The 24,776-nt window shown below is 36.1% G+C and overlaps 1 long non-coding RNA gene and 1 pseudogene across 1 annotated transcript; both read right to left on the bottom strand.

Annotated features, from left to right (window-relative positions):
* LOC125423363 (beta-amyrin synthase 1-like) overlaps window positions 1-23,499 on the bottom strand; it is a 71,886-nt pseudogene extending 48,387 nt beyond the window's left edge.
* LOC132799353 (uncharacterized) lies at window positions 9,984-14,611 on the bottom strand. Its single transcript, XR_009638328.1, has 4 exons — window positions 14,030-14,611; window positions 12,256-12,443; window positions 11,855-11,922; window positions 9,984-10,626 (listed from the first exon to the last, which is right to left on the bottom strand). It is a non-coding gene; the product is annotated as an uncharacterized LOC132799353 (long non-coding RNA).
* Window positions 23,500-24,776: the final 1,277 nt, after the last annotated feature.

Below are 24,776 nucleotides of genomic sequence, written 5' to 3'. Positions count from 1 at the left end.
TATTAAATTCCAAATATTTAATTCACACATAATATATTCATCAATTAAATTCCCCAAAATTAATTTGAAGGTGGGTCACTCACCTGGAGCACGCAATTAACCCATGATCCACTACGGGATCAATTCTACGACTCACCGGTGCTCCTAGAACAAAATTCACAGACAGTCAAATAAATTAATATTTTATTCGGGTAAATAATACCCGGTACCCGGGGGGTCAAAACACAAACGATAACTAAAATTTACGAATTATATACCGAATCGAAGCTCGAGTGATGCTAATCACAGATCCGGTCTTAATTTCCGATGATCGTACCCGACGGGGTCGGAATTTTATCGGGAAGCTTTTCGGGTTTCGGCTCTGCAATTCTCCCAAACCGTCGCGAATTGGTGGAAACGGAAGTCGGATTTGGGTTCAGGAGGTCGAACACTGCGGACTGGAGCTGGCCGGAATTTTCGGGTACTCGCCGGAACAGTAACTTCCGGCGGGCCGCCACGTCACCGGCAACCGTCGCCGGAACAGTAATTTCCGACGGTGGCCGTTTGCTGTGAAATTTTGCAGATTTGTAGATCGTGAGGAGAGCAATCCAACGGGACCGACGGTGAGCAAAACGGAGGTCGGACGGCGGAGAAATCACCGTTTGAAGATTTTCGACCCCTCGCCGGAAAACGCTCCGATCCCGGCGCGTCGGTGGTCCGATGGCCGTGATTTTTGGTGGGTAGGCCGGACTTGAGGAGAGGATGCTGGGTGTATGGCGCGTGTACTGTTTATCGGCCGGAATAGTGCCGATTCGCGGTGGCCGGCGGTGGAGGGGGAAAAATCGCCGCCAAACTTCGGACGTCCGATCCGGGCGCGTCCGGCGGCCGTTCGCCGTGAAATTTGGAGGTTTTGCCGGAAATGAGGTGGGCAATCTGGCTGGCCGGCGCGTGTACAGTACCTAGGCCGGAAAAACGTGAAAATGGCCGGCGGCCGGCGGGTCCTCTCTCTCTCTTTCTCTCTCCTCTCTCTTTCTCTCTCTTCTCTCTCTTTCTCTCTCTTCCCCGAGAGTTTTTCAAAATTAAAACCCTGTATGACACTGTTCATGCCACGTGGACCAATCAGAAACTGACACGTGGCGTTTCACTGTTCACCGACCCAAAAAAAATATTAAAATAATACGGTATCCGGTAAACTTCAAACGTCCATAACTTTTTAACCGGATGTCCGTTTTAAGCGTGCCGCTAGTCTATGAACTCGTATCGACGAGTACTTTACAACCATACAAGAGTCAACTCACAATTACATCACAAGAAAAAGTCAACTCCCGGCACCTTTTAGACAGTTTACACTTCAACTTGTTTTGCCCATAACTTTCAAACCGTAGCTCCGTTTTCGACGTGCTACTAGTCTACGAACTCAGGGCGTCATGCACTTCGCCACGGTACCCTAGTCAACTCAAAATTCTTACCGAGTCAAAAAGTCAACTTTTGACCCCTTTTGGTCAACGGTCAACGGTCAACGTGCACGGATTCCGGTGCGATTCGGGACGGGGTGTTACAGCCTTCCCCCCTTACAAAAATTTCGTCCTCGAAATTTCCGCACGTCACTGGAACAGATACGGGTACTGCTCACGCATCTGTGCTTCGGGTTCCCACGTTGCTTCCTCGACTAAGTAGTTCCTTGCCAACCAATCCATGCCCAACACTACTTCAAGTCCGGATAGATCCAACAGGATCAGGTCTGCTTCCATCCCTTGATCTGTGAAATCGTCGGGCGTAGTCCTGGCTCCCTGCTGCGTCATAGCAAACACCCGGCCTTGACTTGTCTGCTGGGTTCTCCTTCCTCTACCTCGACTCGATCCTGCAGACGGCTGTACTGATCCCGAAGAAACTCCTACTGGCTGACTCCCCTGGGAACTCTGTCCTGGAAATATCCCCGTACGCTGTGTCCGTCAACCTGCTTCTAGCACACTGCTGCTACCATAAGGGCAATCCCTCCTTATGTGGCCTGGCTGCCCACACCGAAAGCATAAACCATCCATCTGACACTGCCCAGAATGATTCCCCCTACAAGGTGGACAAACCCGCGGAGAACCAATGCGTGACTGCTGATACGAGCTTGCATCCACACTGATCGAATGGCGAGCTGGCTGGGGCATGCGATAACTATCTCTCCTCTGGAATCTGCCTCGTGGGCTTAACCCATCACTGTCTGAGCCTGAGCTATGGCTCTTCTTAGCTGCCCCCTGTCGAGGTACTTCGCTATACGAACCTTCGAATGATCTGCGCCTCGAGGGTCTGTGTATCTCCTCCTGTCTCTCTAGCTCGAGCGCTGCATCCCTGGCGGACTGATAGGTGGGATGTACTGATCCAGAAAGGGTGTAGCCGATGCTCTCTTTCAATCCGTCTATGAACCTCACCTTCTTCGTGTGATCGTCGGGAATCAGGTGCATGCAGAATCCTGATAGTTCTCGGAATCTCCTCTCGTACTCTGTCACCGTCATGTTCCCCTGTCGTAGTTCCTCGAACTCTCTCCTTCTTGCTTCACGGTAGGCAGGAGGACAAAACTCAGTAGAGAAGGCCATCTTGAACTGATCCCACGTATGCCTTGCACGAACAACTGGGCTAACTTCTAGGGCGAAAAACGTTCTCGTACCGGTAGGAAGTGTCCCGACTTGGTGAGACGATCAATGATTACCCAAATGCCGTCGTACCTTCTAGGTGTGGAAGGAAGCTTGAATACGAAGTCCATGTTGAGTTCTTCCCACTTCCACACGGGAATCGGTAAAGGTTGGAGTAGTCCCGAAGGCTTCTGTCGTTCTGCTTTCACTTGTTGACAAATCAAACACTTTGATACGAAGTCTGCCACTTCTCTCTTCATACCAATCCACCAATAATACTTAACAAGCGTCCGTTACATCTTGGTACTCCCAGGATGCATCGCATACATCGAGCTGTGCGCCTCCTCTAAAATCTCCTTCTTGAGTCCTGGGATATCCGGAACGCAAAGTCGTCCTTTATACACGAGGGCTCCATCCCTCCTTATGGAAAATTCCGGATCAAGACCTTCTTGTACCTTGCCCTTAATTGTCCTCAACTTAGGATCTTCCATTTGGGTCTCTACTATACGATCCACCAACACCGGTCGTACCTGGAAGCTAGCCATAAGAACTCCTGAAGGATGCATATGCATTAACACCCCCATCTTCTTCAACTCCACCATGAGAGGTAGTTGGATGACTTGGATGTGAGCAAGGGATCCAGTAGCCTTCCTACTCAAAGCATCTGCCACTACATTCGCCTAATAGTGACTTTAACTTCCCTCTTGTGCAACTTTCCTTCTCATGCCCACTAATTAAGGATAGTCAAATTGGTCCACGAGAACACGATCTACAAGTCTTGGTCATAGTCGAACGCTAACCATAAGGTGCTTCTAAAGCATGCATCCTTAAACCAACAACCAACTCTCGTGACTCGATCAGCACTTTAAAAGGTTAGATTAGAACTTAAGTCTAATTTCCTCAAATACTGGTATCACCAAGTTAAGGTTGAGATTAATTCACTTGTCTTCGATTACCCTCCTAGTACTTACAATTATAAAACCCTTGCTCCTCATTGATTAACCAATAGTCTTAACCTCGACAAACATCAATCTTTCTTTTAACTAAATTCATCAAGGTCATGAATAAAATTCTCAACATCCAAATACCATTCTTGAAAACCCTAAGTTTCCCCCATTTCAAATAGATTCCATGAATCCACACCTCAAGCAATAAGGAATTTAAATCCTAATTCTAGCATCACCACCAATACTATGAACAAATCACTAGATCCTTAACCCAATAAAGTATTCCACACTTCTTAAATTCTAACTACGTCCCAAAAATCATACTCCTTATCATTGTAAATTATCACCAACAATATCAACCACCTTGAATCGATAAAGCACCACCAATACGAACCTTAAATCTCCAAGGAAATAAGATATCAAGATCTTAGCTTCTAGAATGAAAAATAACCATGCTTAAACATCCAACCATGCCTAAGGAATCATCCTCATCTCATTAACCTCATCAACCACCAAGTAGAACTTTAGTCGCTATCCGGAGCTTGCTTGATTCTCTAAACGCTGTCGTACCTTCTCTTTGTGAATGATAGTTTAAGCACGAAATCCATATTTACATCTCCCTACTTTTACTTATCGGTGACCTAAGTACCTTTATTCGGATCTTGCAACTTCCTTTATCGTGCCAAACCACCATGTCATCCAGTGAGCATTCCATACGTCTTGGTACCCTTGGGGTGTATCGCATACTTTGAATCGCGTGCTTCCTTTAAGATCTCCTTTTTGAACTCAACGATACCCTGCTTTGGATTCTCGACTGGCGATACTTAACCCTTAAGTCGCTCTTGGAAAAACCATAACATAAAACAAATAATAAAATATATTTTTCAAATATACCTAACTTGCATAGGCAATTGTTAAAACTCCACATTGAAATTCATATCTTAAAATTCATAGCATAAAATAAAATATGCACGCTTGTAATGGAGGTACGTACGACACCTTCTACATGTTACGTAATCCATGATTCCAACTGTCGCCGACACTCTGCTACCAATACAAACCAGGGTGGTTGCCTATATTGGCCGTCCAATTTCCCGGGCTCGTAGGCAACATGATCATGGGGCTAGCTCTACATGGACCACATTGGTTCGCCGCCTCCATATGGTGCAGTATAATATCAACAATATAACATACAGATACATGTACGAGCACAAACCAAAAATACTTGAATAAAACACCTTTAATTTCAAATACCACTTTGAAAAGCATTTAAATTTTGATAATCGAATCCTAATTGACACCCTCGAAGATTAGAGTTATTCAAACTAGGGCAACGAATTTACTTCGAGACAAACGGAAAGAAAGCTTTCACACGGGTAAAACGAGAAATTAGACACGGATGGGACACACAACAATGCACAGTCCCTTAGGAATACTAGAACCTAGAGCTCTGATACCAACTGTCAGGACCCGTCCAGAATTCCTTCCCCGGAACCCTAGACAGCCCTGATCCCAGGGAAACCCTACCGAACCTTCCAACGGAAAATCCGGCAGAGCCTCCCCTAAGGGATTTACTTACCATAAAATTCCCTGCACTGAAAACACACTTCTAAAATTATCCCCTTATTCCTCCCACAGTACTACAAATCGATTCCACAAATTGCAGCACTTAAAAAAAATAAATACAGTAATCCAGTGCAAAATAAATACAACAAGAGTGAAAGAAATATTACAACTGCAATAAAAGAATAACAGGGTACTGCCGAACTAAAACAGCAAGGAAGATCAAGTCCGCTCCGAGTGAACACCGACAACCTGGTACCTAGAGGAACAGAATTTAAGAGTGTGAGATGCTAATCATCTCAGTGAGCGACCCTACTACTATACCATATAATATCACAGTAATAAGTATAAATAATAATTATTTAGAAATAATAATTTCTCTCAACACCCTTACAATTCTCTCAGTTGGAAAGGTTCCCCTTTTAAAACATTTTCACAAAACCCTTTATTCATATTCCCCGAAAACCAAGACATCAAATAAATATCCGAACAGTAAAAGTAATTTTATTTTTCCAATACAGTTTCCAAACATTTTATTTTTAAAACACAGTTCCAAAAATCAGTTGATGCACCCACTATATACCAGTGGCGCCAACAGTACCCAGCGTCCCAAGGTACCGCCAGACAGGAGGTTATAGAAAGAAACCGGCATACGGTCGCGTGGCGTCCCACTGCGCCGCTGCTAACCTGGTGTCCCGGCCAAAGGGGGGTGGCCGCCCTCTCCGATGGCATCCATAGGACACCCTCATAATATCAACCGCGCGCTACTCACACCCACCTGCGCGCTAATCACATCACCTGCGCGCTAATCACACCCACCTGCGCGCTAATCACAACCGTGTGCACACTAACCATATCACATATACCATATCACATAATCAGAACACCAGTACGTGCACGGTGCATCTAAAAATTATAAAATCCATAAATTTAAATCATAAAACAATTTTCACATTTTTCATAAGCATAGCGGGCATAATCCATCCGCTTGAACCGGGAAATTCTCCACAATTTCCTTATAATCTATACCATAAATTCCATGATTTTCAAATCCACCAACTCCCAAATCCATCAATTCAAATATCCACATTTTTTCCAAGCATAAATAATTTCTCGAAATATCATAATCAAATCCCATAATATTTTATGGGCATATTTCATAAAAATTGAAATCACCAACATAACCAAATATTTTCTTTGAAATATTTGAAAATCAAATCATGCCCAATTTACCATTAAAACCACACCAATTTCAAAATCCTCAAAACCATAAAATAATTCCACATGGCACAAATTTGTAGAATTCGCATTTTCTTAAATCCAATAAATTCATAAATAATTCTACAATAAATCCAATAAATATTTGGCACATAGATATTAAATTCCAAATATTTAATTCACACATAATATATTCATCAATTAAATTCCCCAAAATTAATTTGAAGGTGGGTCACTCACCTGGAGCACGCAATTAACCCATGATCCACTACGGGATCAATTCTACGACTCACCGGTGCTCCTAGAACAAAATTCACAGACAGTCAAATAAATTAATATTTTATTCGGGTAAATAATACCCGGTACCCGGGGGGTCAAAACACAAACGATAACTAAAATTTACGAATTATATACCGAATCGAAGCTCGAGTGATGCTAATCACAGATCCGGTCTTAATTTCCGATGATCGTACCCGACGGGGTCGGAATTTTATCGGGAAGCTTTTCGGGTTTCGGCTCTGCAATTCTCCCAAACCGTCGCGAATTGGTGGAAACGGAAGTCGGATTTGGGTTCAGGAGGTCGAACACTGCGGACTGGAGCTGGCCGGAATTTTCGGGTACTCGCCGGAACAGTAACTTCCGGCGGGCCGCCACGTCACCGGCAACCGTCGCCGGAACAGTAATTTCCGACGGTGGCCGTTTGCTGTGAAATTTTGCAGATTTGTAGATCGTGAGGAGAGCAATCCAACGGGACCGACGGTGAGCAAAACGGAGGTCGGACGGCGGAGAAATCACCGTTTGAAGATTTTCGACCCCTCGCCGGAAAACGCTCCGATCCCGGCGCGTCGGTGGTCCGATGGCCGTGATTTTTGGTGGGTAGGCCGGACTTGAGGAGAGGATGCTGGGTGTATGGCGCGTGTACTGTTTATCGGCCGGAATAGTGCCGATTCGCGGTGGCCGGCGGTGGAGGGGGAAAAATCGCCGCCAAACTTCGGACGTCCGATCCGGGCGCGTCCGGCGGCCGTTCGCCGTGAAATTTGGAGGTTTTGCCGGAAATGAGGTGGGCAATCTGGCTGGCCGGCGCGTGTACAGTACCTAGGCCGGAAAAACGTGAAAATGGCCGGCGGCCGGCGGGTCCTCTCTCTCTCTTTCTCTCTCCTCTCTCTTTCTCTCTCTTCTCTCTCTTTCTCTCTCTTCCCCGAGAGTTTTTCAAAATTAAAACCCTGTATGACACTGTTCATGCCACGTGGACCAATCAGAAACTGACACGTGGCGTTTCACTGTTCACCGACCCAAAAAAAATATTAAAATAATACGGTATCCGGTAAACTTCAAACGTCCATAACTTTTTAACCGGATGTCCGTTTTAAGCGTGCCGCTAGTCTATGAACTCGTATCGACGAGTACTTTACAACCATACAAGAGTCAACTCACAATTACATCACAAGAAAAAGTCAACTCCCGGCACCTTTTAGACAGTTTACACTTCAACTTGTTTTGCCCATAACTTTCAAACCGTAGCTCCGTTTTCGACGTGCTACTAGTCTACGAACTCAGGGCGTCATGCACTTCGCCACGGTACCCTAGTCAACTCAAAATTCTTACCGAGTCAAAAAGTCAACTTTTGACCCCTTTTGGTCAACGGTCAACGGTCAACGTGCACGGATTCCGGTGCGATTCGGGACGGGGTGTTACAATTTTAATATATGTTTAATATTTTAAGAAATTTCCATTTAAGTTTACAATGCCGATTTATGATGGTTTTAATATATGTATTGTTGCCAAAAATGTATTTGGGATTTTAAACGAATTATGGTTTAAGATTTTTAATTAATTATTGTTGAGTTTGATGTTGATTTTATAATGCATAACAAATGCGTTTACATTATTTTAAGAATATATGAATTTCATGTGGTGTTAATATTATTTTTGGCATGATTTGATTTTAAAAGATTTCAAGAAAAATATTGGTTTAAGTTATGGTGCTTTCAAAATATATATTTTTGCACTTGAAATATTATCTAGTGGATTTTATGATATGGGAAAAATGATATATTATCGATGGATTTATGCTGGTGATATTAAAGAAAATGTGGGAATGTGAATTTGAAAAGTGATATAATTCCCACGGTGAGTTTTAGAAAAATTGTTATTTTTAAAATAATATGGTTATTTGTTTTAGACGCACTCATACAGTACTGGTGTTCTATACTGTATATGTGGATGAGCGTGCAAGTTGTAATGTCTCCCATGAGTTGCCATCAGACCGAGGGCAGGCAAGTTTTATATAATACACATAAGTAGCCCCCCTCCATGGCCGGGATGACGGTTTAAGCAGCGGCGCTGTCGGGACACCGAAGCAACCGTATGCAAGTTTCTCTCTTTAATCTCTCGCCGTACAGTGCTCGAGATGCTGGGTATCGTAGGGCATCACTGGTATATAGTGTGGTGCGTCAATTATTTTTCAAATATAAATCTCAAATCCTAAAGTTTTAAAGTCGTACTTGAATTAAATGTATTTAACTTGTTTTATCACCTATTTCCAATTAGTATTTTCTAAAATGTATTTATTCATATTTTATGTCACTTATTTTAAATCAATGTTTTTAAAATGCATCTTGCCATATTTTTATTATATAGATTGGTTGAATATTTTAAAATGAATTTTATAATATTTTTTACCACTTATTTTACATGATTGTTTGTAATTATTTAAATTATATTTTTGACATTGTTTATTTTGATTTATTAAATCAAATTTTACGAATTATATATTGAATTTCACTTTTATGTTATATTTTTTTAATGCAAGTATTTTAAATTATTTTAATGTATTTTATTAGTATTTGGATTATTTAATTATTTATTAAATTAATTATTCCTTGATTTTTGGGGCATAAAAGATTGAGTTTTGCGAAAATATTTTTAAAAGGGGAGCCTTTCCAACAGAGTGAATGGTGAGGGTTTTGAGAGGAAATATTATTTTTAATTAATTATTATTTATTTACTTATTTATTCTTAATTAATCAAGTACACTATGATTATTATTACTATTATAATTGTATAGTAGATAAGGTCACTCACTGAGATGATTAGCATCTTATATTTTTAAATATGTTCCATTAGGTACAAGGATTGGTAGACGTTCGTCCGGAGCGAGCGTGACCTTCGTTACTGTCGTGTTTCGAGGAGTTCTTTTCTTTTCATTTATTTTTATTTGTAATATTTCTTTCCATCCTATGTTGTATAACTTTCATACTTAATTGTACCCTATGATGCTCTGTATACTATATTGGATCTATTTTATGAAATACTGCATTAGTTCCCTGATTAATTTATGGAAGTGCTGATTATTGTGGAAATAAATTGTAGTAAAGTGGAAGGAATAAGGTGGTGTATATAGAAGTGTATTTTTAGTGCAGGGAATTTGTGGTAAGTGCAATCTTTAGATGAGGTTCTGCCATATTTTCTATTGGAGGGTCCGGTAGGGTTTTCCTGAGATCAGAGCTTTTCTAGGGTTCTGGTGAAGGATTTGGAAGGGTCCTGACAATATGTAAGATGTTTGTGCATAATGGAATTCTAATAAATAAACATGACACATTTTCTATAAGGTAAATTAGTTATCCTTACATCAATAATACATCGTTATCATCGTTACATCTATAAACATGACAAAAGTAAAGAAAAATGTATCACCACTTAGCTTATATACTTAGTTCTTTGTTATAAGCCTGATAAGCATACTTCCTCCTGAAGAACTCAATGGTAATTTAGCATGTAAAAATTCAATGGACTTGAGTGTAAAAATACTACAGTTACCACTGCAACAAAACAACCCATTGCAAATTTTTTAAAAACTCCATTTCTTAATGTCAGTCATTTATTTTCGAATGCTTAGATCATTTGCATTGCATATCACTTATTCCCATAATGGCTTCATTCTGGGAGTGACTCTGTACCTTCAAATCGTGTCGTATTCAATATTAATGCATTAATGCAGCATCATCAACTTGCATAACATTTTCTATTTTGTTCAAAACAGCAACTTACATTAATGGAAGACAAACCACCACCAATGCTTCTCTATCTCTTTATCTCCCCCTCTCTCTCTTTCTTTATATGTGTGTGTGTGTGTGTGTGTGTGTGTGTGTCTTTCTTTATATGTGTGTGTGTGTGTGTGTTGGTGTGAGAGCTTCAAATCTTTATTTTTTTAATTTTCTCAGCAGTCACTTGCAACTGTACGATCTCAAATTTTGTGCTTCAATTTTCTGCTTGGTCCATCACTTACTCCTTTAGTGCTAAAAAAAATAAAAAATCAATATTAGTAAAAAACTTAAATATTTATATATTTCTTAATTAAACTAAAATGAGTTAATTTTATGCTTGTATAATGGATAGGTTTTATAATGTAACTCGCCTATTCTATCAATATATCTAACTTATCAATAATTCCTCTTTCAATTTTGATATGAAAAAAATTTTTGCGAGCCCAAGCCATAGTAGGTCTAGCTTAGGATTATCATTAATAGAGGATCATATAATTCATTAAAGGGGAAGCACTTATTTATCTCTAATCTTAAACTTTAAGAATAATCTGCATGCTAACTTTGTTGAGATTGGTTTGCAAAGCCCACTGGGTATAAAATTATTTGGAAAAGGATCATAACAAATATGAGACACTAGCATATGCATAGGACGACTAACAAATATAGGAACAACACTAGCCTAAATGCAGAAATATGTGCCACTAAATGCATCAATGGATTTCATTTTCTTTGTAGTAAATATAAATACATAAATAATAGAAATATAAAACCATCCCCACCTTCAAACTATGGATCACAAATAAGCAATTATCATGATAAGTCACAAAATATCATACATGTTAGAATTATGTTTAAGCAAATATCATTTTCAAATTAAGTTTCCGAATCACCATATTATAAACGTGGTTAAAGAGGGAGAAGTAGAAGCAGAAATAAAAGCAATAAATATAATTTGACATTTACCTAATGCTTTTGGGAACTAATGCTGGACTTTTTATCCTACAACTGTTTTTGAAACCAAGGCTGGGGGAAAAAAAATAGCAATTAAATCTGATTCAATTGGTAAATGAGCTTTAATATTGTTTATGAAAAATATAAGTCAAAAGATTTATATAAATCCAGAAAAAAAAAAAAGACAAAGTTCCTTCTTGCAATATAGCACCTAGTTGCTTACATAAAAATAAAAAAATAAATTGCAATGAAGTTGAGCCAATAATCTAAGCTTATATCAGTACTCAATAATTTAAGTATTTATGTAAATCATCCATCTTGTACTGAAATCTCATCTAGACTCTACAGCCAAAACCACCTCATATAAGAAACGATGCTTATTTTCATCATTTGGGATACTGGAAGTAACTTCCTTGTCCTAATGCAGTTAATTGATACTTTACTTTTTTTTGGCAAAATTAATTAACTAATTAATTAATTTTTTGATCGATAATATTTAATTTTTCTAATAATTAATTAATTTAATTACCTGATGGCAGTACATATACCACAGCATTGCCCTTCGATGATGTTCATTGAATACGGTATGAAGTGTCCCTGTAATATACATACAAAACACCTGAATTTTAAAATTTTTTTTTTTGGTTGGGTTAGAAAATTAAAGAAAACATTGTACTTAATAAGATTCTGGAGTAATTTAATATATCCAGCAAGAAACAATAGGAGGAAATTTTTTCGAGTGCTTTTTGGAACACTTTTTCCCTTCTCTCACAAATCAGGCCTGTGGACCCCAGACATGTGGGTCCTACATGGGTCCTATTGGTTCATGAGAGAAGGGAGCAGTGCTTAGAAGAAAACTGAAAATTTGTTCGAAAGAGAGAGGGAGAGAGAGAGAGAGAGAGAGAGAGATGGGGTTAAAAGGGTACTGACAGAGAGAGGGACGTAGAACATAACACCAGCATTCAGAACAGGCCAATGGCCTTGTGGACTTTGCAAGGCAGACCAGAAGTTGATTGCTCTTCTCATTGTTGCATCAGCAGTTTTATACTAATTTTCTAATCGCCATCTTCAACCTTCTCTCGAGGAATGCTTTGTTTGAATTTCTTTTCTCTTAGAAGCTGACAATTATATACCATAATTAACAGTTTCTTTGCCCAAACGAAATATTTAAAATTAATTTAATCTCAATTTACTAATTAATATATATATATATATATTATATGTACCTTAAAAATTAACAGAATGCTATTTGTCACTATTAATAAATGATTATCAATAAAATTTTCATTTCATATAATTATTTAAATTATTATTATTAAAAAGTTAATTTTTAATAATTTAAAATAAAAAATAATAGAATTAAATATGCCAATTAAAATTTATCACAGATTCTTATTATTATTAGTGATAACAAATATCGAAATTCTAAAAATTAATATGTATTTCATCTTAGAGTGTGAAATTATAATAAGTTTGTAATAACTAATGACAACATATTTATTGCAACTTTATGATTTCAAGTTTTAAAAAAAAAAAATTAAAAAAAAACTTAAATTCCATTGTATCCAAGTTTCCAACAAAAAATAAATTTTAAAATAAAAAAATACTACAATTACTTAATAATTTATGGAAATATTTAACTTATAAAAATAATAATGTATATTTTAACTTCATTAGTACATTTAATATAAAGAAATTAAATTTTAAAAAATTAAAAAAAATGAAAAATAAAAAGTTAAATAAAAGCTGCCCTTTTTATGCTAAGGCTCGTGTCTTTTCACACATTGGACGGTCAAAATAAAGTTGACTGTCTTTTTTCCGTGCCTTGCCACTATATGGTGTGTTTTTCTCATGTCTCACTCGAAAACATGCCAAGATTTTGCCTTTGCCGCCATTCAGAATAGCAGTTTTTCTGTTATATTGTGCTGTGCCACTAGGGATATGTAATTCTTATAATTTTGGAATATACTAAGGCCCAAATAATAAAATAAAAATGAAAAAAATCGTTATTTTATTTTTTGGTTAACTTGAACATGTGAACCATGGATAGATATGATATTTCTAGCAGAATTGGTGGACGATATAGAATATACAATAATTAAGGCAAAAAAGTAGGTTGTCAGTGCTGAAAAAAATCTAGGATAGTTATTTATGATATTTTTGTCTTCTAGAAATCTTTTTCAGCAAAAAATAAAAAATAAAATTTCTACTTTTTATTAATATATATATATATATATGTATATGCATATAAATAATTCCACACCACACCAAAAAAAAAAAAAAAAAAGATAATAATAATAATAATATATGGATGCAAAAACCAAAGCTCTGGTCTTACATATATACCAATATCACGTATACTCGATCGATTTGTTTTGGCTTAAAAATCACATAAACCGTACCAAATCACCAATAAAAACTGTCGGTTCGGATGATTTGGTTAAGTTTACGCTTATCCTTAGTCGATATCAGGTTTCTATTTTTTTTTAATTACTTGATTTCAAAAAATTACTGATAGTTAGCCCCATCGTATATATTGGACTTGGTTCACGTTAAGGTAAGCTTTTCCTTTTTTTTTTTTTTTATTACAGATAATATGACGTTCTATTAATGGTAACAGGAAAGGAAAATACACCATAAGTTGAATATGAAAGTTCACACTACATCAAAATTAGATATGAATCATAATAATTAGTTATTATACCTGGAAGCGCAAGAGAAGGTCGCTACAGGCATTGAGGTTGAATCGGTTTTGGTAGAAATGTTGGCGAGCCTTTTCGACCTCCTCTCTCTCTTCTGGGCTTCCTGCATCAGCATCATACTCCCATATCTGCCTCCCAAGGAAATTGTTTGTGCTAAACAAGTATGGATCCTCTTCCCCCCCCAAACTTAATTTTTCACATTTTCTGATGATCTCTATATCAACAGAGACGCTTCCTGCATACAATCATGTATACAATACATACATTTTTTACCCAAAAAAAATTGTGATGAATCATGCATACATATATTTATATACACCTTCCTTCGCATAAAAAATATACTTATATATATATATATATATAACAAATGAAGGGCAATACACACACACACACACACACACTCTCACATTTATATATATATATATATATATGAAAGATTAATTCGATCTGAGGAGTATTAGTATAGGTATAGTTAAATATCAGCTCCAAAAATGATTGAAAAAGAATCTTATTCTCAGATGCACAACTAGAGAATGAAAAAAAGCGAAAATGTGTCTGAATTTTTATGTTTTTACGGTCCTACCTCTTCAACCATCTCCTACGCACTTAGAAATGGTTCTCATATTTATATTTATATATATATATATATATATATATCCAATTCACTTCCTGCACTATATATAAACCCAGCCCAAGTGTCTATTACAAAAGTTAGCTTCGTAAAAATAAAAAATAAAAATAAAAACCTCCAAATGAGCGTTCACTTAGCTGGAAACCATAACCATTAAATTCTATTGAAAACCTATATTATTGGGCACCATGGAAATTTTTGGAAATCTACCCATAAAATGACGTATCAAATTAAAATGAAGTTATTAATGTTGTCATGTTGATGAAATTATATATATCTTTAAATAAATAATACATATTTTTTTTTTTTATCATTACAACAATTTATAATTTTTTTAAAAAAAGTATGATTCTGATTCATTCATGAATATTTTTGTATGGTGTGGATATAACGAGCATAATAGCTTAGCTAATTTCAGTTAGATAATTTTTCTTCAAAATTATACTTTCTGTTATCTTATTACTCTTTTATGTATATATATATAGACAAATTCAATATCTTTATAATTTTATAAAAATTTAACGAAATGTATTAAACTAACAACATTGTAACACGATCTTGGTAAATGTGTAATTAGATCTATATCAATGAGAAGTTGATTTAGCTGTGACATACCAAAGGAATATATATATATATATATACATACATGTGGGTGTGTGTGCGCATGTGTCTGCGTGGTGATCTAACTACAAAATAAACAAGAGAATATAAGATAATTTTCTCTACATATTCACAATAGCTAATTTTAACTCAAAAAGTGAAGACGATAGGAAATTTCTAATTTGAAAGTTTACGACTATTGCTACCCATATGCAAAACTGATGGTTTGGTAAAATATTTAATAAGACTTTGACGAAAAGGCAGCACAAAAAAAAAAAAAAAAAAAAAAAAGACAGAGTTTTTAAGTACCATCACTACCAGGATTTGAACGCGGTCACATCAATCGAACTGTATGGATAAAACATGGACGGACTACTGATTTGGAATCACAAGATTTTATTTATTTATTTAAAAAAAAAAAAAACGAATATGCAAAGTTGTCACAGTCAGTCCAGACATGAGGTTGACCAACTAAAGTCGGCATGAGAAATCGTAAGAGTAACCACCATGCCAAATTTATTTACAAAATTTCGGAAAATCCAATTTGACTATAAATTTATATTAAAGTAGTGTATATTAGGTTACCAAATTTGGTGATTTTAAGGATGTCTATTATTGATGCAATCAACCGTCAAAAGAGTCTGCATTATCTTTTACTTGAAGAACTGAGTTTTAAAAAGGCCAGCTCAAGGCACATGCTTTGGGTATAAAAATGCGTTTCTTTTCTTTTTTTTTTTTTTTTTTTGGGGGGGGGGGGGGGGGGGGGTGGTGAGGCAAATGAAGTCAAATTTAATCTTTTTTGTTTTTTATTTCTTACAAAAGCCTATTTCACACTCATTTCAATTATTTATAAATTGAAAATATATGTTATATTGTATATTTATTTATAATTTATTAATTTTATATTTATGTAAACTTTAATTGATTTATTTTACAATTTAACAATTGTTTATAATTCTTTTAATTTTCATATTAATTTAAATATATATTTAATTTTTCTCCCTCTAAAATAATTCAGTTGACAATGGCTAGTGGTGAAATCTTTTAAATCTGGAGGCAAAGTAACATTTGGACATGGCCTCCCACCCAATTTTTTTTTAATATTGTATTATATTACACATATATAATTTTGTTTTTGTTATTTATGTTAAGTTTCCCCCAATAAAAATATTGATTTATCTGGTTTCAAGTTAGGAATCTTTTGAGAGTTTCTTTTTTATTTTTATTTATTTATTTATTTATTATTATTATTATTTTTTTTTTACCGTAGTTCATTTGTAACTATATTTTTAGGGAATATTTCATTTATAAGTTTGGAATAAATAAATAAAAATCCCTTATGTTTTTAATAAATCATCCACACCTTCCTGTAGCAAATTAAATTACTTTTAAAAGTCTTTTTTTTTTTGTGACAAAAATAATTTTTTAAACATTTTTACAAAAATTAATTTTGAAGAATTGAAATTTTTGTTAATATATATTTTTAATTAAATTTGTTTAGACTATGTGATAGTTTTTCAATTAAAAAAATTATTTGATGATTTTAATCAAATAAGTTTTTTTTACTCTGCGATAATTTGTCAAATATATTTAACTATTTTTCAAAGATATTTAACTAAAGGTATTTGTCAAATATATAATTTACTTTAAAAAGCTTATATAATTAAAATTATCATATGGTTTTTTTTTTTCAAATAAAAAGGAATAAAGAAAATATCACATTGTTTAAATAAATTTACTTAAAATGTGAAAAAGGATGGTTTGAATAACTTACTTATCAAAGTCAATTCATTTTGTGAGGCACACAAAATAAATGTTCTAAATATGAATGCTAGTTATGTTGCTAGAAGAGGTTGAGCTCATAATAAACAAGATGAAATTACTATTGAGCAACGTTATTAGGTTTATATATTTTTTACTGCAATATGACAGTAGCAAGAATTAAATAGTCTATTTAATGAGCATATTGTGGAGCTACCTATTCTCAGTTTGCCTTTAAATCCTCTTGAAGCATAAAATTCTTTCACAAAGGATAATGTTTGGTAGAGTCAAATTTGTTAAAACATGATCTAGGAAAATGAAAATTAATTGCAATATGGAGTTTATTGTTATCTACAACTGGCCCAAGTTGGTATCCAAAATTTTTACCACTCCACGGAGGTCTTTTTTATATAAAGTATTATTATAGAAAATTTATTCTTATTGGTTTTTCTTGGGCAACATTGAGCTTCTTATGTTGTTAGACTAAAATCGAATTACATGTAATTCTCATGATATTTCATTCCAAATTGTATGTAATCAATCGACAATCAAGTATATAAATGATCTAACATCGCCTAGTAAAACATTCTCCTATGTATTTATCATATTTGATTAGCCAATGGCTAAATTTAATTTAACTATGATAATTCATCAACATTTATCTCCTCCGTCTACAAGGTGAACAGCTCTGCTTATAGCACAGTGTGTTCACCACCACACCGGGTAGATTTAGTAAGTATAAATTTTTTCAAGCTTTTGGGCAAGACCGTCTTCACACTTTCTGCAAACTTGCTCCACGATTTGCCGTTTGTTTAATTAGAATGAAATGGAACTAAATTCCGGTAGTCAGCGAGAGCCCACAATGGAAAAATGTTCCTGTAAGCTGCATAGTGCAGCATGCAGTTCTTCATGAAAACTCCCATAATTTCCTGCCATTACCATGTCACAACTCTATTACTCAAACTAATATAATTTAATTTTTGCCAAATTAATTTGGTTCAGTTTTTATATGCCTCTCACATCCTTACTCATAAAGCCGTATGTTCCAACTATGCTTCTCTTCCCTTTAGATTTAGAAATTGTTGTAATAATAATAAAACAGATTAATATACTTTATAAGTTATAATTTAACTTATTCGCTTCAAACCTGTTGTGGGAAATCTCCATTTTCCAATTGGGAATTTATCAAAAGCTTTGCAGCTCGATGTATAGGAATTGAGTCTCTATGAGCCTTATCACATTACAAATTTAAATTAATCACAATTTTCGTATATATATATATATATATAAAATAAATTAAATGTAAAAATTAGCAATTAATTAATTAATTAATTAATACGTGTAGACCATGGATTAAACCCATCAATCCTAATGCAGTTTGCACCAGATTCGAGTGGTCTCCTTCAGATGGTGTATATACCTGGAAATCAGTATTCAAACACACCATGAAGTTATGTAAAATTATATAATCCAAGATTGACAATCAAATAATATTTCATTGGATAACAGAAAAAAGGAAAGACCTTATTAGTGTATGATTTGTAGCTCTCAGCCGAACGACCATCCTCTCTTTGTGTATTAAGTAAAAACTCAACACCTCTGCGCACAGCCTCACAGTTATAGTAGTTCTTCCCAGCTGCCTCCAACCCTTTGATTGCGAACCATGTCCCATACACAAAGCATATTCCCCAATTCCCATACCTAAAAATCAAAATTAAATACTCAACTTCTTGGATGTTTTCTTTCTAATCACTCTAACAATTTTTATAAGTAATATCCTTAATACCATAAAATACATATATATATATATATATATATATATATATATATATATATATATATATATATATATATATATATATATATATATATATATATGTATATATAGATCCCATACCTAAAAATCAAAATTAAATACTCAACTTCTTGGATGTTTTCTTTCTAATCACTCTAACAATTTTTATAAGTAATATCCTTAATACCATAAAATACATATATATATATATATATATATATATATATATATATATATATATATATATGTATATATAGATTAGCTACGGTGCACACATGTCCCCCACTATAATATGCACACCTAACAACAACATATTATGAGATGAAAAGGTCAGGCAACATGTTGCTTGATGTGAGTCGATCATAGTAAGGGTCCGGTGTGTATTTTAGAAAAAAATTTTAAAATACCATGAGCCATCTGGCATTTGAATTTGTTCCACGTATGTCACAGCCTTGGTGATAAACTCATCTATCTCTTTCTTCCTATGCCCGGGGAATAACGTCCTAAATAAAACCAAGGCCTGAATTGAAGAGCAAGTGCATTCTACGTACCTGATTTATATTACCTCATCGCTCTCAAAATTAGTCTAAAAAAAATAATTAACAGTTTAAAACTGATTAATATATATTAAACCACATGTTAATGATAAGAATTAATTAATTACTCGTATTCAATCACAAGGTCCTCAAGGAACTCCACAGGATTCAGCCACTGGAAGAGAGGAAAATAATTTGTGGTTAACAATTATATATCTATATATATATATATATATATGATTTATTTAAGTAGCTGGTGAAGGTGGATTAATTTAATTTAAGATTTTCTTATTCTGTTTATATAATAGTGACATTTACTTTACCTCCAACCATCTTGGAGCTCCTGTTGGCTCCCAAGCTGATACACCACCATTTTTACTCTGATTTCAATCCATAAAACATCTTTTTCATCATTTACACTTCAAAATGGAAGTAAGAAACATGTAATTGTAAACTTTAGTATTTCTTCATAAATTACCTGTAGCGAAAGTACGACATTAACTGCATCGTTTAAACACTCCGGTTCCATTGGCTCACCCACAAGTTCCGGTGGCAAGGTTTTGAGCATCAAGCAACACTGAAATATATGATGATGAATAATATTTCATATTTATGTTATGTGGTGGCAATTAAGGCAACACAAATACATATACAGTTTTGATATGGTGAGGGACTAGTTATGAGGGACTTATGGAAATGTGAATATGTATGCCCAAAAAAAAAAGAAGGTATGCCTCGAGAGCTTATGCAGTACAATCAGAAACTTGCCAATCATGATCTCTATCAGCGAAAGTCCATGCTCCTTTAGAAGTGTGGCGAAAATGGGCTAAGTAGTCACCATAAGGATTAACCCTCACCTTATCAAATATTGATATATTTTACAATTAAGGAGAAAAATTCCACATCAAGTTATTAATGAAGAAATGTGTTGGATTTAATGAAAAACCTGTGACATCTTCAAAAACTCATGTGCTTTCTTCAGTACAGGTCCAATTTCATTACTGACATTCGCAGCAAGCAGAGCTTGAATTGAAAGACTAACATCCCATGTCTGACTCCCAAAGCTCTAGAAAAAATATTCCAAATCCCAATTAGTATATATTTTTCTTTTGATTTCAATGCATATGTTTTTCTTACAAATTAATAATAAACAAAAAAAAAATACTAACTTGCATGGTCAATCCATCTTCTGCAATCCATAAGTAATCAGCAACTCTTGGAATATGCTTTTTAAAATATTCACCATTGGGATCATCCACCCAGCAAGCAAGCATCATCAATGGCTGTCATATGGAGTAACAGAGAGACTTAAACATTGATTGCATTTTGTACAACAATTTCAATTAATCTCTCTTATCGAGTTAATATTTGCTAAATTTACAAATTAAGGCTTTAATTACCTTTTCTATGCATCCAATGGTAATATACCGACTGTTCTCATCTTCATAATGAATATGGTCTATTGCTTTTTGGACAGCACTCTCTCTTATCCTTTTGAAGAACCTGCTATTCAGAAGAGGCTCAGCCACATAGTAAAAACTATCCCATATTAGGCGTTGTAATCTACCATGAGGGTAGTACTTATCCTCCTGTATTAATTATTAACAAATACATGTTAGTCATTTAAATGTGCAGAGCACATTCAATTTTTTTTTTTATGAATTTGCAAAATAATAAAATGTTTCACCTTTGCACAACAATGGCGGACTTTGGCCCATTTGATTTGATCGTAGGGTTGGTTGTAGATTTCTTCTCTAAGTTGTTGAATGAGAGGTGTGATGGCCCCTACTGTGAGATCCCACATCGGCTGGAAAGGAAAACGAAGCATGCCTTATAAGGGGGTGTGGATACCTTTCCCTTGAGAGCCCTTTTAAAACCTTGCGGACGGGACCCAAAGCGGACAATATCTCATGCGGGTGGACTGGGCTATTATACCTACAAACCCCTTTCCATACAAATACGACATAGGCATGAATGTCAAACGATAGTAGCATAACATCTTGGCTGCATATTGATATAACTTACAAATTAAGTTATATATAAAGCTTGAGTTGACTATATATGTATAGCCGGTCCACATCTGATCAATTTGATAATTTTAATATTATATGTTAATATTTAAAATCTGTTATCCTAGATGTGGGTTTCTACTACTAAAAACGTAAATACCAAATACACATACACAAGAAGAAGATGATAGAAAAACCTGTTAGTCGAGGCAAGAATTTGATTCTTTAGCCTTAAGATAATTTTCGCCCTGCACTGGTGCTCAATGGATTGATAGATGGCGAATGTCTCCCAGGATACAACGACTACTTTCTGAGAATAGTAACATTCCAAATTCTCAGAAACAACGAACAACTTTATGTTTCATTCTCTCTCTGTTTTTTTGAATGAATGATGCAAAAACTAAAAATAATGAATATTTCTTTCTATTGTTATTTTTTAGTCAAAGAAATATATTAGTTATTATAGAAAAGATTGCATCTATATGAAGAAACCCAATGCTTCAGAATGTACGAAGCGTTAACAGTTGCTTCGTTTAAAATAATAGACACATTTTCACTCTGAAGATGTATTCTTTCACTAGAACACTATTTCTTATTATTTTATTTATTATTTATTTACTTTAAAATAAAACTCTAGTATTTTAAGTATTATGGTAACCAAATAAATAAATAAATAAATAAATAATATTTATAATTTCTATTCACAAATTCCTACAAAATCTTATTTTAGGAAGGTATATTCTTTAGAGATAGATGAAATGCAAATAAAATTTTAAATTTTAATTCTTAAAGCAATTTAAGTGCTAAAAAAGAAAGCCTAATCTATTAAAAGTGATTATATATATATAATATATATATATATATATGACAGCCCAGACCACCTGCGTCTGATATTGTCCTCTTTGGGCATGGGAAATCCTCTTACAACCCAACCCTCAAGGTTTTGTCAAAACGCATCGTAATGGTTAGGGGGAATCCTCTTACAACTACTACCTACCAGTCCCACAGGCGCGGACTTCCAGGCCCAATCACAATATTGTCCATTTTAGGCCTAGTCTGCACAGTTTTACTTTCTCTCATGGAAATGTGTCGTATGAGAAAGGTATCCACACCACCTTATAAGGCGTGCTTCATTTCCCTTTCCAACCGATGTGGGACTTCACAATCCTCCTCCCTTGGGGCCCAACGTCCTCGCTGGCACACCGATCCGAGTCCGACTCTGATACCATCTGTGACAGCCCAGACCACCCGCATCCGATATTGTCCTCTTTGTGCCTGGGGAATCCTCTTACAACCTAGCTCTCAAGGTTTTGTCAAAACGCATCGTACGAGAAAGGTATCCACACCACTTTATAAGGCGTGCTTCGTTTCCCTTTCCAACCAATGTGGGACTTCACAATCCTCCCCCCTTGTGGCCCAGCGTTCTCACTGGCACACCGATCCGGATCCGACTCTGATACCATCTGTGACAGCCCAGACCACCCATGTCCGATATTGTCCACTTTGGGCCCAGTCCGTATGGTTTTACTTTCCCTCATGGGAACACATCGTACGGGAAAGTTATACACACCACCTTATAAGGCGTGCTTCGTTCCCTTTTCCAACTAATGTGGGACTTCACAATCCTCCCCCCTTGGGGTCCAGCGTCCTCGCTGGCACACTAATTCGGGTCCGGCTCTGATACTATCTGTGACAGCCCAGACCACCTGCATCCGATATTGTCCTCTTTGAGCCTGGGGAGTCCTCTTACAACCCAGCCCTCAAGGCTTTGTTAAAACACGTCGTACGAAAAATGTATCTACACCACCTTATAAGGTGTGTTTCATTCCCCTTTCTAACCGATGTGGGACTTCACATATATATATATATATGTATATATGTATATATATAACTGGTGGATTGGTTGTGACCGAATAAAGTATATGCTGGACATGATGCTTACATGGATGCAAAGGGACTAGAGTTTGATGGAACCAAAACTCTGGTGGCGTTGGGTTGCTTCCTTCCCAATCATACACACCCAAAATCTGCAATTAATTATATGTGCAACAAGTTTTATGTAATTATTATTCTGTAATTGAGATATTAGTCTTGAAATGAATATTCATATTATTCATACAGCCATCCAAGTCTTTCCCCAAGATGTAGAGTACAGGGCACCACCATGATCAAGAATCCACTTTCTTGCTCTGCCACAGCCATTGTTCAGGCCGCCATCCGGACCTTCTCCGAAGCTAATTGTAATTTTTTTTGTATTTATTATTTTTTAATAAATTTTAACAATTAAAAAAAGCAACAGCGACGTATAAGAAGAAAATTGACGTTAAAAAGACTTGTAGTGACGCATAATAACAACATTGTCGCCATTTTTGACCTTTAGCGGTGCATAATAACAACATGGTTGCCATTTTCGACCGTTAGCGATGCAAAATAATAACATTGTCGCCATTTGCAACCTTTAGCGACACATAATAACAACATGGTTGTGAAGTCCCATATCGGTTGGAAAGGGGAACGAAGCATGCCATATAAATGGGTGTGGATACCTTTCTTGTACGACGCGTTTTGACAAAACCTTAACGGCTGGGTTGTAAGAGGATTCCCCAGGCCCAAAGCGGACAATATCGAACGCGGGTGGTCTAGGCTATCACAGATGATATCAGAGCTGGACCCGGATCGGTGTGCCAGTGAGGACGCTGGGCCCCAAGGGAGGAGGATTGTGAAGTCCTACATTGGTTAGAAAGGGGAACGAAGCATGGCTTATAAGTGTGTGGATACCTTTCCCTTGTAGACACGTTTCCATGAGGGAAAGTAAAACCGTGAGAGGTAGGATTGGGCTCACCACCTAGCGTCCAAAGCGGACAATATCTCGGTTGGGCCTGGGAGGCTCGGGCCAGTGGGACTGGCAGGTAAGGGTTGGAAGAGGATTCCCCCTAATCACTGAGACGCATTTCAAACCCATGAGGCTGGGTTGTAAAAGGATTCCCCAGGCCCAAAGCAGACAATATCTACATGCGGGTGGTCTGGGCTGTCACAGATGGTATCAGAGCCGGATCCGGATCGGTGTGCCAGGGAGGACGTTGGGCCCGAAAGGGGGAGGATTGTGAAGTCCCACATCAGTTGGAAAGGGGAACGGAGTATTGTGAAGTCCCACATCGGTTGGAAAGGGGAACGAAGCATGGCTTATAAGCGTGTGGATACCTTTCCCTTGTAGACATGTTTTAAACCCGTGAGATCTGGGTTGTAAGAGAATTCTCCAGGCCTAAAGCAGACAATATCTACATGCGGGTGGTCTGGGCTCTTACAAATGGTATCAGAGCCAGTACCCGGATCGATGTGCCAGCGAGGACACTGGGCTCCAAGGGAGGAGGATTGTGAAGTCCTACATCGATTGGAAAGGGAAACGAAGCATGCCAT

The sequence above is a fragment of the Ziziphus jujuba genome, chromosome 3 (assembly GCF_031755915.1).
Source record: "Ziziphus jujuba cultivar Dongzao chromosome 3, ASM3175591v1".
Lineage (NCBI taxonomy): Eukaryota > Viridiplantae > Streptophyta > Magnoliopsida > Rosales > Rhamnaceae > Ziziphus > Ziziphus jujuba.
Note: the sequence above shows the minus strand (reverse complement) of the source record. Positions and strands in the feature narration are given on the sequence as shown.